This window comes from Balaenoptera borealis (assembly GCF_965194805.1).
Source record: "Balaenoptera borealis genome assembly, chromosome: 1".
In the NCBI taxonomy this organism is placed as follows: Eukaryota; Metazoa; Chordata; class Mammalia; order Artiodactyla; family Balaenopteridae; genus Balaenoptera; species Balaenoptera borealis.
Window position 1 is genome coordinate 179,798,457 of NC_138860.1, and position 26,918 is coordinate 179,825,374.

The window sequence follows — 26,918 nt, forward strand, 5'->3', positions numbered from 1 at the left end:
GGGCTTTGCATGGAGTGGATGCTTGATAAATGTAGATTTCCCATCTCTTTCCACCACATGGAATATCAGCGCTAGATGAACCCTAGGTTTGAACCCCACCTCTATCATTTCCTGGCTGTTCAGCCTGGAGAAAGTAATTTCTCCTCCCTGAACCCCACTCCGTCTGCAGGAATGGGGATGATGAGGGCTACACAGTAGGGTTTGGAGCAAGGGTCCAATATTATAATGGTAGCTAACGTTAATCAAGCTCTTAGCTAAGTGCCAGGGGTCTGGATTGGGGTCTGAGGTTCTGCACTTCCAACAAGCTCTGGGTGGTACTGATGCTGCTGACCAAGGGACCACACTTTGAGTAGTGAGGTGACAGATGAAAGTCAATGGGATCATGGGACTGGGGAGAGGGAGTGGGTGAAGCACAGGCACATGCTGGAAGACTTTTTTTTTTTTTAATTTATTTTTATTTTATTTTATTTTTGGTTGTGTTGGGTCTTCGTTGCTGTGTGCAGGTTTTTCTCTAGTTGCGGCGAGCGGGGGCTGCTCTTTGTTGCGGTGCGTGGGCTCTAGGCACACGGGCTTCAGCAGTTGTGGCACACGGGCTCAGTAGTTGTGGCACACGGGCTCAGTAGTTGTGGCTCGTGGGCTCTAGAGCACAGGCCAGTAGTTGTGGCACACGGGCTTAGTTGCTCCATGGCATGTGGGATCCTCCCGGACCAGGGATCGAACCCATGTCCCCTGCACTGGCAGGTGGATTCTTAACCACTGCGCCACCAGGGAAGCCCTGGAAGGCTTTTTAGTGGGCTGTTGCCTTCAGGAGGCCACTGTTTTGAGAACAACTAAAGATGATCTGGCAATTAACTAAATATATTATTGCTGGGAGGTGGGGAATCAGTTCTTGGCCCCTGGGTGCCCTAGTGCAGGGAGGAGACTGACGAGTACCTGTTATAACCCAAACCGTAAGAACTCTGGTTGCCCAAGCACGGGCCCCCAGGGGTTCCGGGACAGAACCCTCATCCAGGCTAGGGGTCAGGCAGGCTGACTGAAGGTGAGGGCCCTCCAGCTGGGTGTCCAAGGATGGGGAGGACTCAGCCAGGTGGAGGAGGGGGAGGGCAGTGTCCAGGGGAGGAAATTGCCCAGGCTTGGGGGGCAGGGAGAGCTGGGGTCACAGCTCTGTCATTGACACTCTGTGTCACTGTCATGCTGTGTGACCTCATCAAGGGACGTCGCCTCTCTGGGCCTCAGCTTCCTCTTCTGTCAGGTGGAGGTGATGCTTCCTATCTCTAGTGCTTTGGGGAAGGAGAAGGTAAAAAGGGGCAGATTCGGGCCATGTCTGGCTTCCAGCAGCTGGCCAACCACTGTGACATCCTTCTCCTGGTAACACAGAAATTCACCGTCTGAGCATAGGGGTCCTGGTCTCCCAGGAGCCTCCTTGGGTGGGGAGCCGCTGCCCTTCGGCGCTCCACACGGCTCCCCCCATCCCAACAAGCAGGCTCTCAGGCGAGGACAGGGAGCGTGCCAGTGTCCCAGGGAGACTGGTTTTATCAGAGCCTCAGACCTTAAACCCCTCATCACTGCCTGGCAAGAAACCAGAGACCTGGCTGAGATAACAGGGCTGTTATCATGGTAAACAGACCCTCCCGGGATAAAGAGGGAAGAATAGAACAGCCTCTGTTTGTCCTCCCCTGGCATGTCACCCAGCAGCATCTGACCTCGCAGATGGCTTGACTCAGCTGCAGTGACCCAGGGCTGACCTGACTTCTGAGCTGCCCCTCCGTGCCCACCCTCCTCCAGCCCACTTCTCACCCCCATCCCAACTGGCTTGTCTATGTGCTTCCTTCTCCCTCTCAAGTTTATCTATTTCCCCAGAAGCACAGCACAGTGTGGTAGAAAAGGGCTTGGGAATTGGCATCGGATCTGGGCTGGAATCTCTGGGATCCAATTCTTTGGGTGGATTGCTTACCCCTAAGATGACCAAATGTCCCAGTTTGCCTGGGACTGAGGGGCTCCTGAGACGTGGGACTTTCAGTTGTAAAACAGGGAGGGTTCCAGGAAAATTGGAGTTAGTCAGTCTTTTTACCTCTCTGAGCCTCAATTTGCTCAGTTTGCTTGTAAAACGAGGATAATTATCTCTGTTGGGGGGATTAAACAGGATAATGTGAGGAAGCATGTAGCACATGGTGAGTTGTCGATGATGGTTTCAGTTACTTCTCTGCCTGGAGGAAATCGCAGGGCTTCGACCTCGAATTTCTCACCTCCCTTATTCCCATGACCTTTTCAAATTGACATAGAAGCAGATCTGGGGTCGTGTCTGCATTTAAGAAATCATTAAACCTGTATGTGGTGCTTTTGCTCAAAATGCCTTTTGATTGACAAGGCTAAAGCAATGAACAGAGGAGGCTTAGTAAAGAAGTAAAGAGAGACAAACTGGAAACCAGCAGGCCAGGCCCACTTTGAATCTGCGATTAACTTGTTGTGTGACCTTTCACAAATCTCTTTGCCTCTCTGGGCCTCAGTTTTCCCATCTACAAAATGGAGGGTTGGACTGCTTGGTCTCTAAATGCAGCCACCAGCTCTAACGCTCTATGATCCTGTGGTACAGATGTTCGTTACCCTGCACACTGTAATGGAGGAGGTATTGAGGATGGGGCAGTTAGGTTGGTGCCTGTAAAAGGCTGAGGAGGAAGTGAAACGGTATTCTTTCTCAGGTGGGACCTGAACCCAGCTGCACTTCAGACTGGGACTTGAACCCATAATCCCTGGCATAGGAGCGGACTCAAACCCACTGTCTTTTAATTGAAACCACTCACTTGGTGCCAGAACTTACTGAAGCTCAGGTTCTTTTGTCTCAGCACAGAAAAAATTCAGTGTGAGGTAAAGCGATGGGTAAAGAGTAAGTTTATTAGCGCAGGATGCTTGTGAGAGATTCAAGCAGGCAGGCAAGGGACCGCAGCCCCGAGAACAAAGAGGGATACATTTTTACAGTCAAAGAAAAAGTGGAGGGCTTCCCTAGTGGCGTAGTGGTTAAGAATCTGCCTGCCAATGCAGGGGACACGGGTTCGAGCCCTAGTCCGGGAAGATCCCACATGCCACGGAGCAACTAAGCCCGTGCGCCACAACTACTGAGCCTGTGCTCTAGAGCCCACAAGCCACAACTACTGAGCTCATGGGCCACAGCTACTGAAGCCCACGCGCCTAGAGCCCGTGCTCTGCAACAAGAGAAGACACCACGATGAGAAGCCCATGCACCGCAACGAAGACCCAACACAGCCAAAAATAAATAAATAGATTTATTTAGAAAAAAAACAAAAGTGGGGAGGGGAGAAGATATGTTCTAACCGGGAGTGTCATGGCGCCATGTAAATCATATGTATATTAGCAGAAAAGTGGTGACCTATACTAAAATATGGTAATTCATCTCAGGTTTTGGTATAATGTCCCCTTTCACCTAGATTTTTCCCCTTTCACCTAGTTTTTTCCCCTTTCACCTATTATTTCTGTTTAGGCTACATGCAAAAATGCTACTCTTCAAAGACCATTAACTTCCTGACTTCATGTAACAAGATTCAGATCCCATATCTATTGTCTTGTGTTTTAACTATCAGGGTTTGTGGCTTGAGTGTGCCTGGTGCTTGGATGCACCTGGTCTTCCTTCTAGGTAGAGTAGATTGTTGCTAGGTTACTGGATTCTTTCCTTTAGTGGTCATTAGCTTACAACAGTCTCCCAGACTCCCTCAAAATTCCATCTCTGTCTTTAATCCCCTAGTGAGACTCCTAAACTATCTAATTATCCTCCTCTATCCCTATCATTAGGAACCAAGATTTTGGCACCTTCTTAAGCACCAACTAAAATTTGGAAAATAGTGCAAAGTGGAAAATGACTAAAGCATCTTATAGATAGAGCAGTTGGTTGATGTCTGCAAAGCAGACTGGGCAAGGTCTCATGACGCCAGGCCACTGGACATTTGTTTACTCCCTCCTCTGTTTAACTGTTCATTTATTTCTTCCTTCCTTCCTCCCTTTGTTCACTCATTCTTTCACTGAGTGATTCACATAGTGATTGATAGCCTGGATTCTGAAGCTGATTTACCTGGGTTCAAATCCCAGCTCTGTTAATTATTATGTGACCTCAGCAAGTTACTGGACTTCTCCATGCCTCTGTCTCCTCATCTGTAAAATGGACACAACAGAAGTACCCACCTCGTGGGGTGGTTTTCATGTTAAATTTCTTAAACCAGCACCTGGCACTGACAAAGTGCAACATACATGTTTGCTATTACTGTTTATTCTTTCACCACTTACTAAGAGATAATTCTGAGGCAGGCATTGGGCTGGGCAACCACCAGAGATTCAGATCTGGAGGACAATCCCCAACCTTGAGGAGGTCACAAAGAGATAAACTGGCAATTATCAAGTCATGTGGTTAGTGTTGCCGTGTTGTGTAGGTTAGCACAGGGCAGTAGGGGAACAAAGAGGAGAGGCACCCAGCCTGGGTGGGCCGGGCTCAAGAGCCGGTGTGTGCCCAGGAAGGCTTCCTGGCAGAGATGTCACCCGATCTGGGTCTTCAGATACAGGTACATATTAACCAGGAGGTGAAGAAGGTGGGGTGATGGGAACGTCTGGCAGAGGAAACGGCTTGTGCAAAGGCTTGGAGGGGAGAATATGGATGTTTATGGAACAGATGTGGTTTGCTGTGGCTTGCTGGGGTGTGGGTAGGTGGTCAAAGAAGCCAGAAGAGCAGCAAAGCCTTAACTATGCTGAACATTCCAGGAATGCTAAAAAGTTAATATTTTATCAGCTAGGCCAGTGTCCCCAGATTTTAGGATCATGCTCCAAATAAACACATACAAAAATATCTCCATTATATGGAGATTTATTTATGAATAAATTATATACATGTACTGCCACACAAATATATCACGTACATTATAAGACACACAAAAATACAAGCATTTAATTGGATTGTTTGTTTTTTTACTATTGAATTGTATGAGTTCTTTATATATTTTGGATATCAGCCTCTTATCAGATATATGATTTGCAGATATTTTCTCCCATTTGGTAGATTGCCTTTTCATTTTGTGGATGGTTTCATTTGCTAAGCAAAAGCTTTTTAGTTTGATGTAGCCCCACTTGTTTATTTTTGCTTTTGTGGCCTTTGCTTTTGGTGCCAAATCATCACCAAGACCAACGTCAAAAAACTTACTGCCTATGTTTTCTTCTAGGGGTTTTATGGTTTTAGGTCTTACGTTCAATTCTTTCTTTTTTTCTTGTGAGTAATTGCTTAGTATAATTTAATGATTATAATATTTTGGAAAGAATTGCCAGCAAAGATCACTTTTTAAGGTACCTAATTTAAAAAAAAACTAAGGCAACAATGAAAATCATGTAATAAAACACAGAAAGTTAAAACCAGAACTTCAAATCATTCATCCTACGTTTGGGTCTTTAATCTACTTTGAGTTAATTTTTGTGTAAGACAGTGACCCTGTTTCATTCTTTTGCATGTGGCTGTCCAGATTCCCCAACAGAAATAAAAAGAATACATATAAATAGAAATCCTGGTACTTTCTCTCCCTTGCATCAATGGCTGCTCTTGTGTATCTCTTGAAATGCATCTCCCTTACCCCACTTTGAAGCTCACTACTCTATCCTATGGGATGCATCAAAGGATGGCACATGGAAGAGAGTGGATTTTTACATTTAAAAGGCCATTTTGACATTGATACATGCTGGAATCCCTGAAGTCATTAAAATGAAGATAAAGTTGTATATTACTAACATTGAAACGTGCTACTATATTAAGCTAATATATTGCAGGGTGACAATTGCAGGGTGCAGGATCTTCAGTGCTAAAACTGGGACTGTCCCGAGCAAACCGGGTTACCCTAGGAGCATGTCTAGAACAATCCTACCTTGTAAAGAATATAAATGAATGTTCAGAAAAGAGTTGGAAGGCTGTTCATCCAAAATATTAACAGTGGGTGGTAGTGGTGGGTTGATGGGACATTACAATTAGCCTTTACTTCTTCTTATTAAGTAATGTATTTTGGTTTTTGCTTACCTGTATTAGATATTTTCTGTTGAGAAATATGCATTATTATGTGAATTTTAAAACGTGAAACAGATGAAAGTTAAGACTGCTTTAGCAAGCAGGGCATAGCACAGAGGGAGGTAGAATAAGGCAGAAGGCCTGGGGCAAGTTAGAGACAGAGAATAAGGTGAGAAGTGAGAAGGGGCTTGGACTTGGCAGTGGTGATGAGGAAGGGAAGAAAAGAGGGTTCAAGTGATTAGTGAGAGAAAAAGACTCAGTAGGACTCTGTGACTACTAAACTGTGGGGACTGAAGGAAAGGCAGGAGTTTCGACTACCTGCAAGTTTCTGAGTGGTGCCATTGACTAAGATGGATAATTCAGGAGAAACAGAAGTTTTGAGATGGAGGGATAAAGATGGGAGCTCTAGGGGGCTGGTATTACACTGTTGGCTTGATTTTGGACATATTGATTTGTCTATAGGACCCCCAGGAGGAAGTGTAAGAGTGGAATTTATCACAGGAGCTCAGGGAACTAGTTATTTACTGGCCAGTTTCTTGACTTGAGTCACTATTACCAGCACCCTCCCTTTGAAAAGTCATCCAGACCTTCAACAACATGCTCTACCGGCCTAGAAGTCCCTTCTGACTCATGACCTGGTTTGAAAGGAGTTGTAAGGTTTTAAGACGCACTGCAGTAATCCACTGCTATCACTTGTAAGCGGCCAAAGATAACTCATTTGCATTATATGGAAAGTTTCTCTTCTCTATCTTTTAGCAAAAAAACCCCCAAAAACAAAACAAAAAAACAAACAAAACTTGTATACCCCTTTATCTTCTTTTTTCCTCTCCAGCATCAGTGCAGTGATTGCATCTCTTTTAAATATATTGAGACTTATTGTATGGCCCAGTATTTGGTGTATCTTGGTGTGCCCTTGAAGATAATGTGTACTCCACTGTTGGGTGGAGTGTTGTACAAATGTCCATTAGGTCAAGCTGGTTGACAGCGTTGCTCAAGTCTTCTATATTCTTGCTGACTTTCTGTCTACTTGTTCTATCAATGATGAGGGTGTTGAAATTTCCAGCTCTCGTTGTGGATTTTTCTATTTCTCCTTTCAGTTTTTGTTTCATGTATTTTCGAACCTCTGTTATTAGGCACATATATATTTAGGAGTAATATATCCTCTTGATTCATGGATCAATTTCTCATTCATTAATATCTCTCTTAATCTCTGGTAAAATCCCTTGTACTGAAGGCCTACTTTGTCTGAGTTTAGACAATTTACATTTAATGTAATTATCGATATAGTTGAGTTTAAATCTACTGTCCTGCTATGTGCTTTCTATTTGTCCCATCTCTTCTTTGTTCCTTTGTTTCCCCTTGCTTGGCTTCTTTTGGATTATATATATTTTTATAATCCCATTTTATTTTCACTCTTTCTTTTCTTTCTTTTTTTTTGGCTGCACAGCTTGTGGGGTCTCAGTTCCCTGACCAGGGATTGAACCTGGGCTGTGGTAGTGAAAGCCCAGAATCCTAACCATTAGGCCACCAGGGAAATCCCTATTTTCTATTTTAGTGCTTGCTTTAGGGTTAATTATATGCATCTTTAACTTATCACATAATATTTGCATACTTTACATATTTATTAGTCAGGGTTCAACCAGAGAAACAGAACCACTGGGAGTGATATATAACAAGGGATTTATTATAGGAATTTGACCTTATGCAATTATATGGAGCTGGCTAAACAGTCTCTAAAAGGCTATTTTCTTTGTGTCTGGTCCTGGTATATTACTGGCAGTGAAGGGAAAGAAATTGGGAAGGGGAGATGGATTCAAAGTGGGGGAAGAGTGGAGGAGAACAGGAACAAACCAGCACCTGCATGTCATCTCTCACTCCTTCCAAGATGCCATCTTCAGTGATGTGACTGACCTAGACGAGAAACTGGGGCTTCTCATCATGAAGCTGAAACACACCTGGGCCAGGGATCAGACAAACTGCCGGATGATCCAGCAGGAGCCGGAGGGGCTGTGGGCTCAGCTGCTGCCTCATGATGACAAGGTGACCCAGCCGTTAAGTGACAGTGTATGCGAGCTGCACCTGGTGTCCCTACGCCAACTTTTTGAGTAACAAAACAAAAAAAAGCAAGTGGCTACTGCTTTACTGTACCTTGCAGATGTTGTATAAAATGTCTCTAGTGACCTATGCTAACTTGGAACTATACAGGGAAAGATATTCTGGGAAATATAGTTCCAGCTTAGCTGAGTTGACACAATATAAATCCACTTTAACAGAGAGTGTAAGAAACTTTATAACAGTATATTTCCATTGCCCATTCTGTCCTTTGTGTGCTAGTGTTACCATACATTTTGCTTTTACATATATTGTAAACAGTAATACACTGTTATTACTTTTGCTTATCTTTTGAAGAAATCAACAAATGAGGGAAGAAAGGACCTTCCTATTTTCTCACATGTTTATCATCTCTGGTGCTCTTTATTCCTTTGTTTAGTTCAAATTTCCATCCAGTATAATTTCCTGTCACCCAAAGATCTTCCTTTACTATTTCTTGTAGTGCAGGTCTGCTGGTGACAAATTCTCTCAGCTTTTGTTCTCCTTGTCTGAAGAAGTTTTTATTTCTCTTTCATTGTTTAAAGGGTATTGTTGCTGGCCATAGAATTTTAGGTTGACAGTTTTTTGTTTTTTGTTTTCCTTTCAGTGCTTTAGAGAGGTTCCATTGTCCCCTGCTTGCATAGTTTCTGATGAGAATTCTTTTAGTTCTTATCAGTTTTTCTCTGTATGTGACATGTCTTTTTTCTCTGTTTACTTTTAAGATTGTCTTATCACTGGTTTTCAGCAATTTAATTATGATGTATCTTGGTGTGGGGCTTTTATGTTTATCCTGATTGGGGTTTGTGGGGATTCTTGAATCTGTGGGTTTATAGTTTTTCTCAAATTTAGAAAATTTCCAGCCATTATTTCTTCAAATATATTTTATGTTTCTTCCTTCCTTCCTTCTTTCCTTCCTTCCTTCCTTCCTTCCTTCTTTCTTTCTTTCTTACTTGCTTTCTTTCTTACTTGCTTTCTTCCTCTCTCTCTCTCCTCTCCTTCTTGGACTTCAACTACACATATGTTAGACCATTTGATGTCGTATCACAGATGTCTAAGCTCTGTTGATTTTTTCCCATCTTTTTTTGTCCCTGTGCTTCAGTTTAGATACATTATATTGCTATATTGACCTTTTGGGTCAATTATCTTTTCTTCTGCAGTGTCTAATCTGCTGTAAATCTTATTCAATAAACTTTTCATTTTAGATAGTATATTTTTCATCTCTAGATGTTCTACTTGATTCTTTTTTATATCTTCCATTTCTCTACTCATTATGATTATATTTTTCTTTAAATACTTGTAGTTATAATAACACTTTAACATCTTTGTATCTAGTTCCATCATCTCTGTCATTTCTGGGTCCATTTTTACTGATTGATTTCTCTTCTGGTTATGGGTCACAGTTTCCTGCTTTTGGGCATATCTAGCAGTTTCTGACTGGATGCTGGACATTATGGATGTTATATAGTTGAGTGTCTCAATTTTGTTGTCTTATTTATTTATTTATTTATTTATTTATTTATTTATGGCTGTGTTGGGTCTTCGTTTCTGTGCGAGGGCTTTCTCTAGTTGCGGCAAGCAGGGGCCACTCTTCATCGCGGTGCACGGCCCTCTCACTATCGCGGCCTCTCTTGTTGTGGAGCACAGGCTCCAGATGCGCAGGCTCAGTAGTTGTGGCTCACGGGCCCAGCTGCTCCGTGGCATGTGGGATCTTCCCAGACCAGGGCTCGAACCCGTGTCCCCTGCATTAGCAGGCAGATTCTCAACCACTGCGCCACCAGGGAAGCCCAATTTTGTTGTCTTAAAGAATATTGGGCTTTGTTGTAACTTGCAGCTTGGTTTCTTGCACACCATCTTTATCCCTTTGAAGCCTGTTTACAAACTTTGCTATATCTGGTCTGGACTAGCCTTCACTCTAGGGATAGCTCAGCCTACAGCTAAGACATGACTTCTACAAAGTTTCCACTGAATGTTTGAGGTTTTTACTGAGTTTTCACTACTCTGGCTGGTTGCAACTCAAATGTCTCCTGGCTTTTGTGAGTTCTGGGAATTGTTCTGCTTGCAGCTTTAATTTTTTAGTTTTGCCCTGTCTCAGGGAATTCTACCCTAGTACTCAGCAACAACTCTAGAAGGTCCCATGCAGATTTATGGAGCTCATTTTCTGCACAATTTCCTCCTTTCCGGAACTTTGCCATACAACTCTAGCTGTGTCCCTGGACACCAATCTCCAAATGCTCAGTTCAGCAAGATTACTATATAATGCTTGGGATCCCTCTCCTTGGACCATGGTCTGGAATATGACTCCAGGCAGAAAACCAGGACAATCAGCACTCCCACCCCACCCCCGACCCCTTCATTTGTTTCTCTTCTCTTAGTGATCACATCCTGTCATGCTTGTTTTTCATTGTATTTTGAAATACAGTTGTTTCATGTATTTTGTCCAGTTTTCTAGTTGTTTAGGGTAGGGTGGGAAGGTTAGTCTAATCCTTGTTATTGCATCGCAATCAGAAGCAGAAGTCAGGAACTGACATAAAGAAAATCTCTCGGGCTTCCCTGGTGGCGCAGTGGTTGAGAATCTGCCTGCCAATGCAGGGGACATGGGTTCGAGCCCTGGCCTGGGAAGATCCCACATGCCGCGGAGCAACTGGGCCCGTGAGCCACAATTACTGAGGCTGCGCGTCTGGAGCCTGTGCTCCGCAACAAGAGAGGCCGCGATAGTGAGAGGCCCGCGCACCGTGATGAAGAGTGGCCCCCGCTTGCCACAGCTAGAGAAAGCCCTCGCACAGAAACGAAGACCCAACACAGCCATAAATAAATAAATTAATTAATAAAAAAAAAAAAAGAAAATCTCTCTAATGGCTCAGTTTAAATGTTACCCCTCTCTCATGAAGCCTTTCTTAATTTGTGTCTCTTCTGTGTTTATCGCCATCACACTCTGCCTTGACTTATAACTACATACATATGTAACTGTCTCAGTGGATTATGAGGGCCTCAAAGGTGGGCACAGAGTCTTGTCTTAGTAACTTCTCTGACCCTAGCATGTGATGGGCCCTTGGGAAGTGAGGCAGGATTACCTTGTGTAGCTTGACAGTGAACTGAAGTGACCCCGATGAGGCAATGGGCATCCTAGTGTGAAACCCAGGAAGGCCGGCTCTCTCCCCTGTGTGATCACCACTAGGCGTACTCCCAGGTAAGATCATTAGGGTGTACAATTCTCCCTTATTAGGCAGGGGACTGAGGGATTGGTGAAAAGAATCCAAGCCTGCCCAGACTTGCCAAACACATCATCCTGACCTTAGAGCTCACAAAGCCTCAGATCTTGACACAATGGAGGGGCTTGACCACAGGTGCTCTGACAGAGTGATGACCCCCCAGAGTGAGGCTAGGCCAATCCCCAAGGGGCAGGTCCCTGGGCCGAGTGTCCAGGACCTCAGGGGGCTACTGTTCTTGCCCACATTCCCTGGCAGTGGAGCAAGGATGGGAAGTGGTGATGTCTGTGTCCCAGCCCTAGTTCTGTGACCGTGATCAGCTGACTCAGTTCCCCCACCTGCAAAATGAAGCCTCAGACAGGATGGACTTTTCCTGCTCTAAAGAGCTGGGTTCTGGCAGCTGATGGGTTGATAGTCCCGGAAGTCTCTGGTTCCCCGAGGTGGTGATTCTAGGCTTTTAATAATTGATGATTCTGGGACACTGGCTTTCTGTGGCTCTGTGATTAGAACAGTTTGTAGCTCTCGAACAATCCATGACGCGGTGACCCTACCCTTCCGTGGTGTCGATTCTATGACACTCTGTTGTGCAGCTCTGCAGCCCTGGAGCGTCCACGGCATTGACCTTCATCAGCAGCCATGGCCTTGGTGTGTTAGGACCCAGCTGTCTGTCTGTTCAGGGACTTAAATCTGCCCCTCGTTCATTGTTCCCAGAGTCAGTAACTCCGAGTGATTCACTTACAGGAGCCAGAGAGAAACAGAGGTGCAGGGAATGCCAGCCCAGCTGTGCTTGGATTGAAAGGGCTGAATTGTCTGCCTGCCTGAGAGAGGCTTTGTGGTTGACTGTCTGGTGAGGGCCTGGCAGGGCCGGGCAGCCCCACACCATGCCCATACCAGAGAGAGGTCTGCCCTTCCAGCCCACTATCTGGCATTCGGCTTCCCTGATGATAAGCCTGTGTCCCAGCAGGAGAGGTGAGCAGGAGGGCAGGTGGGGCCATTGCTGATTCCTGGGGCTACCTGAGCCTGGGCTTGTGCCTGTCTGGCCAACCCTGGGTAAGACCCCTGTTTCTCTGCCTGGATTCCAGCCTGACCCCATCTGGGGGCCTCCGTGCAGCTCGCAGAAGTCCTCCGGGCCTGGTTACCTGACTGAGACCTCTGAGTACATCCCATGGAATGTCTGTTTCCATCTCATTTCCCTTTAAACGGGGACCTGGATACTGCTCCCCAGCTTGCTGGCCTGTGGACTAGAGGCAAACGCTCGGCAGTCCTCTAATCTCATCCCTGACCCGTGGCTGCCTTAAGGTCAGTTTCCAATACACAGGGACAGACTGGAGGAGAAGGGACGAGGGATCTGAAGTGACCTCCACTCTGCCACCTGTTCCTGGGTGACACCTCATGTCCCCTCTCTGTGCTGCAGCCTCTTTTTTTTTTTTTTTAAAGTTTTCTCCCAGGAGCTGTCGAGGACGGAGAGCACATCCTCTCCCAGTGAGAGCAAGAAAGAATCTGCTCTTTATTTTATGTTTTTAAATATTTATTTATTTATTTGGCTGCGCCGGGTCTTAGTTGCAGCATGTGAACTCTTCGTTGCAGCATGTGAACTCTTCGTTGCAGCATGTGAACTCTTCGTTGCAGCACGTGAACTCCTCTTCGTTGCAGCATGCGGGATCTAGTTCCCTGACCAGGGATCGAACCCAGGTCCCCTGCATTGCTAGCGTGGAGTCTTAACCACTAGACCACCAGGGAAGTCCCGCTGAAACCTCTTTAACCTGTAAAATGGAAGTGTGGTGCCGCCCTCATGGTGGCCATGGTTCTCACCACGTGAGCGTGTGTGTGCCAAGCGCTCTGGGGACTAAGGGTTGGTTACTGTTGTGCAAACAACAGGGTTGGTTCTCCAGGAGCCCGTGTGAGCCCACTTGCGGCACCACACACGCCACACAGGAGTCTCCAGCCTCCGGGGAGAACGTTTGGTGGGTCCTGCCTCTCCTGGAGGGAGTCACACATGCACGTGCACACAGGACAGGTTGATGACCAGGAGATCACTGCCACTGCTGAGCTGGCCCCCTGGCTTAGGCCACCCCCACCCCCACCCCGGCGATTCAGCGCTCCCAGGAGAATCCTGTCACCACGTCCCACGTGGCACCGGTCACGTGGAGGAGGAGGAGGTCACGTTCTCCTCTGCGCAGTTGCCCCCACCCCCACCCCGCGGCCACTGCCGCAGGAGCCGCTCCAGCTCCAACTCCTCCCAATAAGCAGGGCCACCGAAGTTCTGCCCCGTCACTTATATCCCATCCAACTCAGTTTTGTCATTTTTCTAACCAAGGAGGATCGGTGAGAAAGAAATCCCTCATTCAGGGATTTGAAAGCAAGGGATTGAGATGTTTCCCCTGACGACAGAGTTCTGGCTGCAGGGGTGTTGCTGGTTTGGGGGTGTCGACGAAAATAATCAGTAAACAACCTATAAATAGAAAAAGAGTTTTATTTGAGCCAAACTGAGGACTATAGCCTGGGAGACAGCCTCTCAGGTAACTCTGAGGAACTGCTCCGGAGAAGCATGGTTTTCAGCACAGTTTTATGTCAGAACAAAGAACATCAAACAAGTCAGGGATACATTCCTTCAAGCTTTCAAAAAAACCCAGATCAGCACATATACACTGAGTCAGTACCCTCTTGGCACCTGGGAAGGAGGTCTTACCATTGAAGAAGTACCAGCATTGGCATCCCAGGAAGGGAGGCATTTAATCTTTATTTTTAACATGGACATTCTTTCTTTTTTTTTAATTGAGGTATAGTTGATTTACAATGTTGTGTTAATTTCTGCTGTACAGCAAAGTGATTCAGTTATATATATATATAAAACTCCCCCTTGGCAACCACAAGTCTGTTCTCTAAAATGGACATTCTTTGCTTCTGGTCAATGTGCCCTTTTCTTTAATAATTAAAGCAGATACACAATGTTTGTTTGATAGGCCTCAAACAGGCTGTGTTAGCTAGCATGAAATTCACGTTAACTCATGTATAAGCCAGAATGACTTTCCATACCTCAATATGTGAAAATTTCTTTTATCAGGGGTGTATCTATAAAGATGCCCTCTAGTTTTCTGGCTACGAAGCTCCCATGTTTCCAGTTCCTGAGAGTCAGGTCAGTGGCAAAGCCAGCAGGGATGAGCAGGGCTCCAGGTGGCCGTGTGGCCGAGCCTGCGAGCAGGTTTTTCCATTCCACCAGTGACCTGGGGTCACCCTGGTGGCCTGGTCATGCCCTCGCTTGTTGGCCTGCAGGGTCCCGCAGGAAAGGGCATGCTTTTGTGCAGCTGCCATTCTTGCTTGAGCCCTCTTTTGACCTGTAGGGTCAAACAGCCGCTGTTAGTTGCTGAAAATGGTTCTCTTTTTACGTATTTTCTTGTGGGTGCATGCGCACACACATACACACACCATGGCTCCCTTTCTGTCTCTGAAATTGATGAACAGGTTGAAGGCCAGTTCTTCAGGGTCATCGCGGAACTCCCTGTTGCGCTGGTGTTCTTGGCCGTCTTGCAGGTTACCTTGGCAACGTGTACATTGCTTTTTTGGCTTTCATTGTACAGCTAGTACTATAAATTTTCTGTTTTGAGTTTTGTAACTTTGTGGCATTTTAGATAATGTTGTGGTTGTACTTTGTTGTGTAGAGTAAAAGGACTGTGTTGAATAAACCTAGGATTAGAGTGCAAAAGTAAAATAAAATAATAATGCCATTTGTAGCAACATGAGTGAACCTAGAGATTATCATACTAAGTGAAGTAAGTCAGACAGAGAAAGACAAATATGATACGATACCAGTTATATGTGGAATCTAAAAAAAAAATGAACTTATTTACAAAACAGAAACGGACTCACAGACTTTGAAAACAAACATATGGTTACCAAAGGGGAAAGGGCGGGGGGATAAATTAGGAGTTTGGGATTAACAAATACACACTACTACATATAAAATAGATAAACAACAAGGACCTACTGTATAGCGCAGGGAACTCTACTCAATATTCTGTAATAACCTGTATGGGCAAAGAATCTGAAAAAGAATGGATATATGTATATGTAAAACTGAATCACTTTGCTGTACACCTGAAACTAACACAACATTGTAGATCAACTATACCCCCAAATAAAATACAAATTAAATTTAAAAAAATAGAATAAAATAAGGAAAGTAATGCTGATTCCCCTGCTAGGGTTGCTGTGAGGTCTGAGTATAATCAGGTGTAGCCCTGAGTGACCAGCTCTGTAGATGGCAGCTCTAGGGTTGAGGTGAAGGTCATAGGAATCAGGTGACCTGTTTGAATCTCAGTTTAGACACTCGTTGGCCAAGGGGCCTTGGGCAAACCTTTTCTGCCTCAATTTCCTCTTCTGTCAAATGGGGCTAATAGGGACATTGTGAGGATTAAATTTTTTAAAATGTGGATCATGTAGCACAAGGCCTGGTGCATGGTTGACCTCAGTTAATGGAGCCAATAGTATTATTACATATTCCTCGTGGGACTTCCCTAGTGGCACAGTGGTTAAGAATCCGCCTGCCAAGGCAGGGGACACGGGTTCAATCCTTGGTTCGGGAAGATCCCACATGCCACAGCTAAGCCCGTGCACCACAACTACTGAAGCCTGCGTGCCTGGAGCCCGTGCTTTGCAGCAAGAGAAGCCACCGCAATGAGAAGCCCGTGCACCGCAACGAAGAGTAGCCCCCGCTCGCTGCAACTAGAGAAAGCCCACAGGCAGCAACAATAACCAACGCAGCCAAAAATAATTAAATAAATAAATTTATTAAAAAAAAAAAATTCCTCGTGATAGCTGAGGACCCAGCACACCTGGACTTCATTCATGAACTTCCCAGGGAAATACATGTCCCTGGGAGGTGTGCAAGATGCCCTTGGGGAAAGACTCTGGCCACAGACCAGATAGGGCTGTATGTTGGAGCTTGGGATTTCTTTATATGGAAGGAGGCCGAGTGTCCTGCACCCCTTGCCCAGTTGGCTCCACCGGAATTTCTAGATTCCTAAGTCATTGGTGAAGGAGGCACCTCTCCTTGCCCCTGGAGTTTCCTGGGAAGGGTTTGGTCTCTGTTTGGGTGCCTTGTTATGGGGTTTCCATGGGGCTGCCGGAGCTTGGCAATTGCATTGACCTTGGCTGCAACACCTCGGGTACCAAAGCTGGTTCACCTTGAAGGGTGAGGAGGAGAGAGAAGGAGGGTGCTGCCAGCTCTGGGCCAAGGATGGAAAAGCCTGTAATGAATCAGCGTTGCTGGGCTCAGGATGAGCAAGACGAGAGGCCCGTCCAGGACCCTGTCCTTCTGAGCGCTTCGCCTTCCTGACTCTGAGGCCAGCTTTCTGTTCCTTCTCTGTTCCAGTTCCAAGGTCTAGGCCCCCCAAAGGCTCTGAGAGTGAATGTGGGCCCGGTACCCAGGCTCCAAAAGCATGCAGTCATTCCCTTATTCATTCATTCAAGATTTCACTGAAATTTGTCTATTACATGCCAGGCCCTGCACTGGCAAGTCCACAGTTGCGGACTTGCCCTCAAGCAGCCTACAGTCTATAGGAGCTGGTAAAATGATAAAATGACAGTAACAGCAGTGTTATGAAAACTTTTTTGTGTATTTGTGGCATAGACCCTTTTAAGAATATGATGGAAGTGAAGAAACTTCTCTCCAGAAAATGTAATAAGCACATGCATATGAAATTTTACCTACAGTTTTAGGATGTTTATGGGTTCGCCTGACAGCCATTCGAGAACCCAGATCAAGAGTTTCTGATTCATAATGGGAAAATAGCTGAGAGAGCCAAGCAGGATGCTGTTGAAGTGCAAAGCTAAGGGATGTTTCTTAGTCTAGGAATACAAGGAAGACTTCCTGAAGGAATTCACAATTATTCATTCAACAAGCATTTATTGAGCACTGACAAAATGCCATCCGTTCGTGATATACCACTGAATAAGAGAAGCAAGGTTCCTGCTCTTCTGGAGATCACGGTCTAGTGGGGAGAGACAAAGATAGACACAGAATGTCTGGAGGTGATGGGGAGACTGCTTTAGGGAAAGTGCCAGCGAGAGGGAACAGTTCATGGAAAGGCTCTAAGGGTTTCATTGTGAGGTTAGTGGGAAACCATTTTTCTCTTTAAGTTTAAATTTTAAAACCTGCCTAAATGGAAGCAGTATGCACATGTCTTTTTATGGCTGCTTTTTTTCATCCAATGAACCTTGATAGATGTTGAATTAACTTAGCTAATTTGTTTTCAATGCTATATAGAATTATATGGGCACATGTATATCATATTTTATTTATCCATTCTCATATTGATAGACATTAGGTTGCATTCTGTTTTTTACTATTACAACTGATTCTGAAATGGGGGATTAATGGGTTTGTGCATTTCCAACATTATAAGAAGTTGCCAGATGGTTCCCTAAAGTTGGCATCCAAATTTATATTCCCACTAGCAGAGTCTGAAAGTTCCCATTTCTTTATATCCTTGCCAGTGGTTGATACTGTCAGCCTTTTAAAAATTTGACAATGTTTTTGGTATAAAATGGTAACTCGTTTTAATTTGCATTTCCATGATTACTAGTGAGGTTAAACAGGTAACTTTGTATTTATTGGCTCTTGGAGTTTCTTATGAATTGTCTGTTCATATCCCTTGCCCATTTTTCAACATGGCTGTCTTTCCCTTTTTTTTTTTTAACATCCTTATTGGAGTATAATTGCTTTACAATGTTGTGTTAGCTTCTGCTGTATAACAACGTGAATCAGGGCTTCCCTGGTGGCGCAGTGGTTGGGAGTCTGCCTGCCGGTGCAGGGGACATGGGTTCGAGCCCTGGTCTGGGAGGATCCCGCATGCCGCGGAGCAGCTGGGCCCGTGAGCCACAACTGCTGAGCCTGAGCGTCTGGAGCCTCTGCTCCGCAACGAGAGAGGCCGCGATAGTGAGAGGCCCGCGCACCGCGATGAAGAGTGGCCCCCACTCGCCGCAACTGGAGAGGGCCCTCACACAGAAACAAAGACCCAACACAGCCAAAAATAAACATAATAAATAAATAATAAATAAAAATTAAAACAAACAAACAAACAAACAAAAAAAACCAACGTGAATCAGCTATATGTATACATATATCCCCATATCCCCTCCCTGGGTTACTAATCCATCATCTTTCATAAATGTTGCAAATGTCTTCTCCCACGCTGCTTCCTGGAGGGTTTTAAGAAAAGGAGTGAAGTGATCTGATTTACATTTTTAAAATTTCACTGCCTATGGTGTGAAGAATAGATCCGGGTGATAGCCATGAGTGGATGCAGGGAAACCAGTTAAGAGGTCATCATAATAGTGGTCCAGGGATGGATGGTGGTGGCCTGGACCAGGGTGGTAGAAGAGGAAATGGAGAAAAGTGGACAGTTGCAGAGTACGTTTTGGAGGTACAGCTGACAGAACTTGGTGATAGATTGGATGTGGGGAGAGAAGAAAGGATAGGAATCAGGATGACTCTTAGGTTTTTGGCTGAGCAACTGGGTGGATGGTGGCGCCATTGACTGTGATGGAGAATGGCAGGTGAAGAAACAGGTTTAGGCTGAGAGTGGGGGAATAAACATTTCTGTTTTCAACAAGTTAATCTTGAGACAGCCTGTATATATCCAAGTGGTTAAATCAAGTAGGTAGTTGTATCTATGAGTCTGTCTTCAACATGTTAATCTTGAGACAGCCTGTAGATATCCAAGTGGTTAAATCAAGTAGGTAGTAGGATCTATGAGTCTGCAGTTCAGGGGAAACAGCCAGGGTTAGAGATAAACATTTGGGAGTCAGCAACACGTGGACGGAATTTAAAGTCACGAGAGTGGATAAGATGGAAATGACAAGGGATCCCCCGATGAGCCTCAGCATAGCCAACATTTGGAGGTTGAACAGAGGTGGAGAATCAATAAAGTAGACTTCCCCTAGAACATACACTCCATGGGGCAGGGTTTTGTTCTGTTGACTGCCTAGGACCTAGCATAAGGCTTAGCAAGTAGTAGGCTCTTAGTAAAGATTTGCTGAAGGAACGCATGAAAGAATAAAGGAATGAATGAAGAGATTGAGAAGGAATGGTCAACGAGGTAGGAGGAGGAGAATAAGGTATCATGGAAGCCGAGAGAAAGGTTTCAAGAATGTGGGAATGGTCAATTGTGTGGAATGTTGTCAAAAAGTTGCATAGGAGATAGATGGAGAAGTGACCATTGGATTTGGCAACACAGAGGTCATCAGTGACCTTGTAAGAGTAGCTGAGACTTGAAAGATGAGAAGTTTGCCAGGTCCTATGAGGCAGGGGGCAGAGTGGGGGTGGGGAGTGAGAGAGAGAAGATTTTCCAAGCAGTGAGAAATGCAGGGATATGAAAATGCAGGAAGACAAGTGGGCTGGCTCATGTCACTACAAGTTATTCCAGCTGATAGGAGGGTGAAATTGGCCTCAAGAGAAGAGGCTGGGAGTATGGGAAAGCCGAGCTTAGGAGGGGGGTGAGGGCAGCCCAGCGGTTTTAGAACACAATCACTTGAGCTGGGGTTAACCCTAACCCTAAACCTAACCCTAACCCTAACCCTAGCCCTAACCGATGTTATTCAAGATTCCAGGGTCAGAATTCCGATTCAAACTGGTTTAAGCAAGAAGGAATTATTTTTTTCCAGGGATAGATCCTGACTTCAGATACAAGACTTGGTCTCTCTCCTGGTTCTCCTTTTCTCTGTGTTGGCCTCCTTGTCAGGCAGGCTGTTCTCTCGCAGGGGGCAGGATGGTCGCCTGCAGGTCTAGGCTTCCATCCTACTCCCTCTGCAATCCCAGGGACAATGCTGGGCTCATTGCCGATCTTTCAATCAAATGGAGTCTCATTGGCACTGACTGGTGGTCATGTGTCATTCCTGAGCCAATCACCGTGGTCAAGGAGAGGTGCTCTTCTCTGATTGGCCAGACTTGGTCATATGCCCATTCCTATAGCTGGGGGAGAAGATGAGTCTACCCAAGGCAATTTTCCTTCGGAAAGTCAAGGTGCCAACAGAAGAATGGGGTGAGGAGTATGATGCTGGACAAACAAACCTAGAATTCAATGATTACCCAGCATAGAAGTCTGTTGTTTTGCAGAATGTTAGAATATTTTAAAAAAGGAAGTACTTTTAGAGATGCCCTAATCCAGTGCTGTCCAAAAGAAGTAGAATGTAAGCCACAGATGCAACTTTAAGTTTTCTAGTGCCCACATTAAAAACGAAAAAGAGAAACAGGTGAAATTAATTTTCATAGTATATTTTGTTTAACTCATTGGATCTAAAATATTATCATTTCAGTATATAATCAATATAAAAAGTGTTAATGAGATACTTTGTATTCTTTTTTCATAGTAAGTCTTCAAAACCTGTATTTTATACTTACAGCACATCTTAGTCCAAACGTTAAAATTTCTTCAGAAATACTTCATCTGTGTTTAGATTTTATCAAATTTACAGTGGAATTGGAACATTAGTCAACTCTAGCTGTGAGCCTGACCAGAGACATTATTTATAATTCAGCCATTTAAGATACACCTGTACTCAAAAAGTCTTGTATGTTTTTTTAAAGTTTTATTTTTCAGGTGAAGAAAAATACATTCGAAGATCGCCACGTCAAAAACAAAAAACAAAAACAAAAATCCCTTTGTTCCAAATGTACCTAACAATTCTCCAGTGACTGTGTATCAGTTTTAAAATTCATATTAATTAAAAATAAATAAAATCTCAAATTCAGTTCCTCAGTCTCACTAGCCGCATTTCACGTGAGTGGCTACGGTATTGGGTAGCGCAGCCCTAATCCAGTAAGTTCACTTGAGGGAGAGGGAAGTAAGGTCCAGAGAGAAGAGTAGTCTGGCCAAGGGCACTGAGCTGAGCGGGAGCAGGACCAGGTCTCCTGACTCTGTCGGGGCTGTTCTACTCCACTTCGACAAATGCCCTGTTTCGAGCAGGTCACTGAACACCAATCCCAGAAGCAGCAATTTTGGAAGTGGAGTCGGAGACAGAAGCCTTTTCTTGCTCCCCACTTCTCATCAGCGAGCGTCCCAGCCGGCAGAAGGCAGAGCCTCTGGTAGTAAGAGTCCAAATTCTTGCTCAGACTGTAAACTTCTTAGTGTTCCTTTATCTTACGTTCATCTTGTCTGTGGTCATCTCCACCACCGGATGATGAATGTCTGTAGAATGACTGCATAAATTACTGAGCCCCCACTGTGTTCTAAGCACCGCAACCAGCCTTAGGGACACCGAGGTGTTGCTGGCCTGGCTCCTGCCCTCAAGGAGCTCACCATCTCGCCCGGGGACGACGGAGCGGTAAACACACCATTTAGGGTGCCCACAGGGTGGTGTGGGCAGCGCTTGTGGGAGCGGCACATCGCGTGCCTCGTGTATGGAAACACCAGCAAACAGCCTCCGGGCTGGTTGAGTCCTTGGGAAAATTTGTTGGGAGTCCACACCTGGTACCGCTGGGTGTTGGGCCTCAGCCTGTGGGTGTGGAGGTGTTTGGGTACCAGCCCAAAGTCTAGGAAGGGTTGTTTTGGTTGTTGGTGTTTGGAACTGAGAGGGGCTATTGTTAGGTGATGTCTCAGCTTGTTGGTGAGTGTTGTTGGCTTGGGACCATAGGGAGGGTATTACCATCAATTAACATCACTTCGTTGATGAGGACATCGCTTCATCTCGTCACTGAGCACCCACAGCAACATCCTTCTCTCTCTCTCTGTCTCTCTCTCACACACACACACACATGCACACGCACACGAACAGCTACACAATTTAATTTGCAGAGCCCAGTGCACAACGAAAACGCAGGGTCTTTTGTTCAAAAATTACGAATTTCAAGATGGCAACATTGAAGCAGAGCATTAACCAAGCGTAGGTCCCTTGTGCGCCCTGGGCCCGTGTGACTGCACAGGTCATGAGGCCGGGCAGCCAACCCTCCCCACTACGCAAACACACAAGGTCCCTGCCGTTGGCATTAGACTCATGCCTTCCCTTCTCCTCACCCTCTGTGAACGAGGTGAAAAGCGTGTCAACTAGTGCCAAGATTCGAGATGTGTTACCTCATGTCATCCGTCGACATCCAGATGGAGACAGTGACTGTCCTGCCCACTTTACAGACGAGGAAGTAGAGATGCAGAGGCGGGCCTGGCCCTGGAACCCGGAACTTAGCTGAGGCCGGGGCTTGGGCTCGTGCCCCTGTACCGCCACTTCTCCTCCTAAGAGGAATAAGCCACCCCATTCTTGGAGTCCTTCCTGATTTTTTTCTAATATTCTTTTCCTCTGAAGAAAATGGGGAACCTGGTAGAATAACGGAATCATCAAATTCCTCTAGCCATGTGGGGTCACTCTTCCCTTCAATGAGTCCCCACCATGGGGACCTGTGGTGTCCCCACCTGGCCCGAATCGCCAAGGATTCGCACGGGGGTGTCTCTGAGTCGTCTCCTGCAGCTGTCCTTGTCTCTCCATCCCCATGTGGACTCAGAAGTAGCCCGTCTTCCTTTAACTTCTCAAGGTGCCACTCACCTGAGCAGCACAGGCTTTTACTGAGATTTGGGGTCATGGAGAGAATTGCATCACAGAACAGCAAACAGTTGGGAGATACCATTAGATGCTCATCCCATTAGCCATCTCTGGGCCCCCACTGCCTCCCAGGGCTCCTTCCTGAGTGAGGTTTCCCTCGAGTACCTCCTTACTTCTCCTGTTTTCCTCCCTGGTTCCTAGGCTGCCTCTCTTACCTCTTTCTTGTATGCCCATCCATCCCTCCATCCATCCATGCATTCATTCCTCACCAAGCATCTAGTATTATCAGGCACTGTGTTTGATGCTAAGATACAAGGAAGAAACGGTGGACAAGTCTCTACCCTCATGGGCTCCCAGTCTGGTGGGAAGATGGACCTGAAATATTGGAAACAAACACACAGATTAACCTCTACATTTTAGTTGTGACAGGTGCCATGAAGGCAAACATGGAAAATAAGAACAAGATGGGGCAGAGCCATTTTAGACTGCATGGCATTTAAGCTAAGACCTGAAAGATGAGCGGGGGCCAGCAATGGAAGAAGAATGTCCCTGATAGAGGGAGCAACATGGGCAGGGACCCTGAGATATGGAGGAGCTGGGGGATCTATGTGGAGTAGAGAGGGACCCAGTGTGTCTGGATGGTAGTGAGCAAGGGGGAGAGCAGAGGACATGAAGTCAGAGGGGGGGTCAGATGGTGCGGGGCTCTGCAGCCATGGAAAAGGCCTGGGATGTAATTCCCAGTCCAGTAGGAGCCTTTTGAGCGTGGGAGCGATGGGATCTGAATTACATTTGAAGAAAGATTAATCTGGCTGTTGGGTGGAGAATGAACAGGATTGAAAGGACAAGAGTGGAAGTGGGGGACAATTGCAAACAATTTCAGGGTTCATGTGATGGATGAGGATGGCTGGGTCTGGAATGGTGGTGATTAAGTTAGAAGAGGCGGACAGATTTGACATTTATTTTGGAGGCAGACCAATAGTCCGTGCATAGTGTTTGGAGATGGAAGATGATTCCTACATTTCTGGGACCTCCCCTCTCATCTATAGCCCCACTGGCACTCCTTGTCCAGCCTTCAGACATGTGACCCCAGCCACCCAGGGCACTGAGCACAAAACTGTGTTCCTAGGTATTCGAGATGGGGAGAAAGGCTGGTGGACCCCTTGGAGGGTGTTAAAGATCTAGTCAAGTATCAGATGCTGGAGGTTGAACAGAATGACCTTTGATAACCCTATTTTCTTCCTGATTATTAAAGTAATACACAAAAAATTTAAAAGATTGATGATGATGTCATATGTGGGCAAAGAGCAGGTACCTTAAATATCATTAGTGGGAAAATCAAAGGTAAGTCATTTTTTGGAACGTACTTTGGGGTTATCTATTTAAATTTAAAATGTGTGTGACCACAGACTTCCTTAGAACCTCCTCTAGAGAAAGAGTATGTACCTGCAAGCTTGGATGAGGATTTTCACTGTGTCAGTGTTTGTATAGCAGAAACTGTAAACAATCTAAATATCCATCAATTATGGATAGGTAGACAAACTGTGGTCCATCCACGTAGATACCATGCAGCAGTTAAAATAATTGAGGTAGATCTCCTTATACCAACATGAAAAGATCTTCTAGGTCTGCAGGTAAGTGAAAAAAAAACAAGCAAGTTACATATCAGTACAGTACATACATTATAATATCAGATATGTAAAGAAAGAAAAAACCCTAAAGAATGCTGTCCATTTCTAAATGTACACACACATCTATGCAAAATGCATAGGAAAAAGACTCAAAGGAATGACATTAAACTCGTAACAGTGGTCACTGATGGGAGATGATGGACACTAGGGCGGGTGGTGGTTAAAGACGATGCTGCCCTTATGTGTTTTGCTTGAATATTTCACCCCGAATCTATTCTCGTGCATTACTGGTGTAATTAAAAAGTTAAAGCTAAAACTAATATATATTCATTGCAAAGCCTCTGAAAGTAACAGCTATGCAAATGAAGGGGAAAATACGTATATTAAATACATCCCAAAGATAACCATTATTAAGATCTTACTACACATGCTTCTGAATCTTTTCTATATTTTCCTATGCTTCAAAAATAAAAATAAATAAAACAGTATATTAAATATACTGTTTTACGACCTGCTTTTTAAATACTATATTGTGTCTCTCTATGTCAATAAATATTCTCTCAAGTTTTTTTTTTTACTTTTTATATATTTTATTTATTTATTTATATTGAAGTATAGCTGATTTACATTATTGTGTTAGTTTCAGGTGTACAGAAACGTGATGCAGTTATACATATGTGTATATATATGTATATATTTCAGGTTCTTTTCCCATATAGGTTATTACAGATTATTGAGTATAGTTCCCTGTGCTATACAGTAGGTCCTTATTAGTTATCTATTTTATATATAGTAGTGTGTATATGTTGATCCCAATCTCCTAGTTTATTCCTCACCTCCCTTTCCCCTTTGGTAACCATGAGTTTGTTTTCTATGTCTGTGGGTCTGTTCCTGTTTCGTATAAAAGTTCATTTGTATCATTTTTTTTTTAGATTCCACATATAAGTGATATCATATGATATTTGTTTCTCTGTCTGTCAAGCCAAGTTCTTTTTTAATGGATGCACTTAATGTTCTATGCTGCTTACATTTACCATCATGCATTTAAATCCCCTGTGGTTGACACATAGCTCATTTATATGTTTTCTTTATTATCTACAACATTGTAAGTGCATCTTGATACAGCTGTCCAGTTGTTTATTTAGGATCATTTTATTTGGAAACTATGTGGGATGAAGCTATTTTAAAGCTTTTGATATGCAATGCCCAGCCGCCTTCCATAAATGGGAACCCATTGCAGACTGCACAAGGCAGTATGTTCCAGACAGGTCCTCTTTGCCTCAAGGCTTTTCAAGAGCAGTTTCTTATCCAAAGAGAATCAGTGGCGTTTCTCTCATAGGAGACCTTCAGAGAAAGAAGCGATATGTCTGGTCCGGGTTGGTCTTCAGAGGTAGGGCTGCCCAGATAACCTTTTTTTTTTTTTTTTTTAAATTTAATTAATTAATTAATTAATTTATGGCTGTGTTGGGTCTTCGTTTCTGTGCGAGGGCTTTCTCTAGTTGCGGCAAGCGGGGGCCACTCTTCATCGCGGTGCGCGAGCCTCTCACTATCGCGGCCTCTCTTGTTGCGGAGCACAGGCTCCAGACGCGCAGGCTCAGTAGTTGTGGCGCCCGGGCCCAGCTGCTCCGCGGCATGTGGGATCTTCCCAGACCAGGGCTCGAACCCGTGTCCCCTGCATTGGCAGGCAGATTCTTAACCGCTGCGCCACCAGGGAAGCCCCAGATAACCTTTTGAAGTCCCTTCCACAACTGATCTGAGGTTCCAATAACAAGAAGACAAACCATGCAAGCTGCATCAAGGTTAACTTTGACATCTGGCTGTGAAGGCTAAAGCCCCTGGGAGGATCTTCAAAGACTCTGCCATCTGAGAGCCCCGGTCAGGAGTCAGGCTCCCTGGAGGCCCACAAAGACAGGGTTCCAGTGTGGATTTGCTGCACTTTCCAAAGGTAGCCACCTCAAAAGGTGTGTATACCTCCCCAGATAAGATGCTGGGCATTTTTAAGAGGCAAGGAGGAAGTCATGTGATAGAAGGGTTCTATGTGAGCCCCAAAGGTGACCAGTAAACTCTGAGTTTTCCCAAGAGCTAGAGCAGCCTTGACCCATGAGTTATGGTGTCTGCGCCTGGCTCTCAGGGCAGGCTTGAGGAAGGCTCCTCCAGCAAATCCTTGATTCTCCACCCTTTATACAACCTCTCCACCCACCTTTCTTCAGGCCAGTGCACACAGCACATTGATGGAAATAATCATCACGTGACCCAAACGTGGCATAAGGAGCAACCACCACCCCTGCAACCCCCAACTGCTTCTCCTCTACTGGTCCCTGCTTGGTTTTCTGTAAATACTAAGTGTAATAAGAAATACAATGTGGGAATTCCCTGGTGGTCCAGTGGTTAGGAATCGGCGCTTTCACGTCTGTGGCCCGG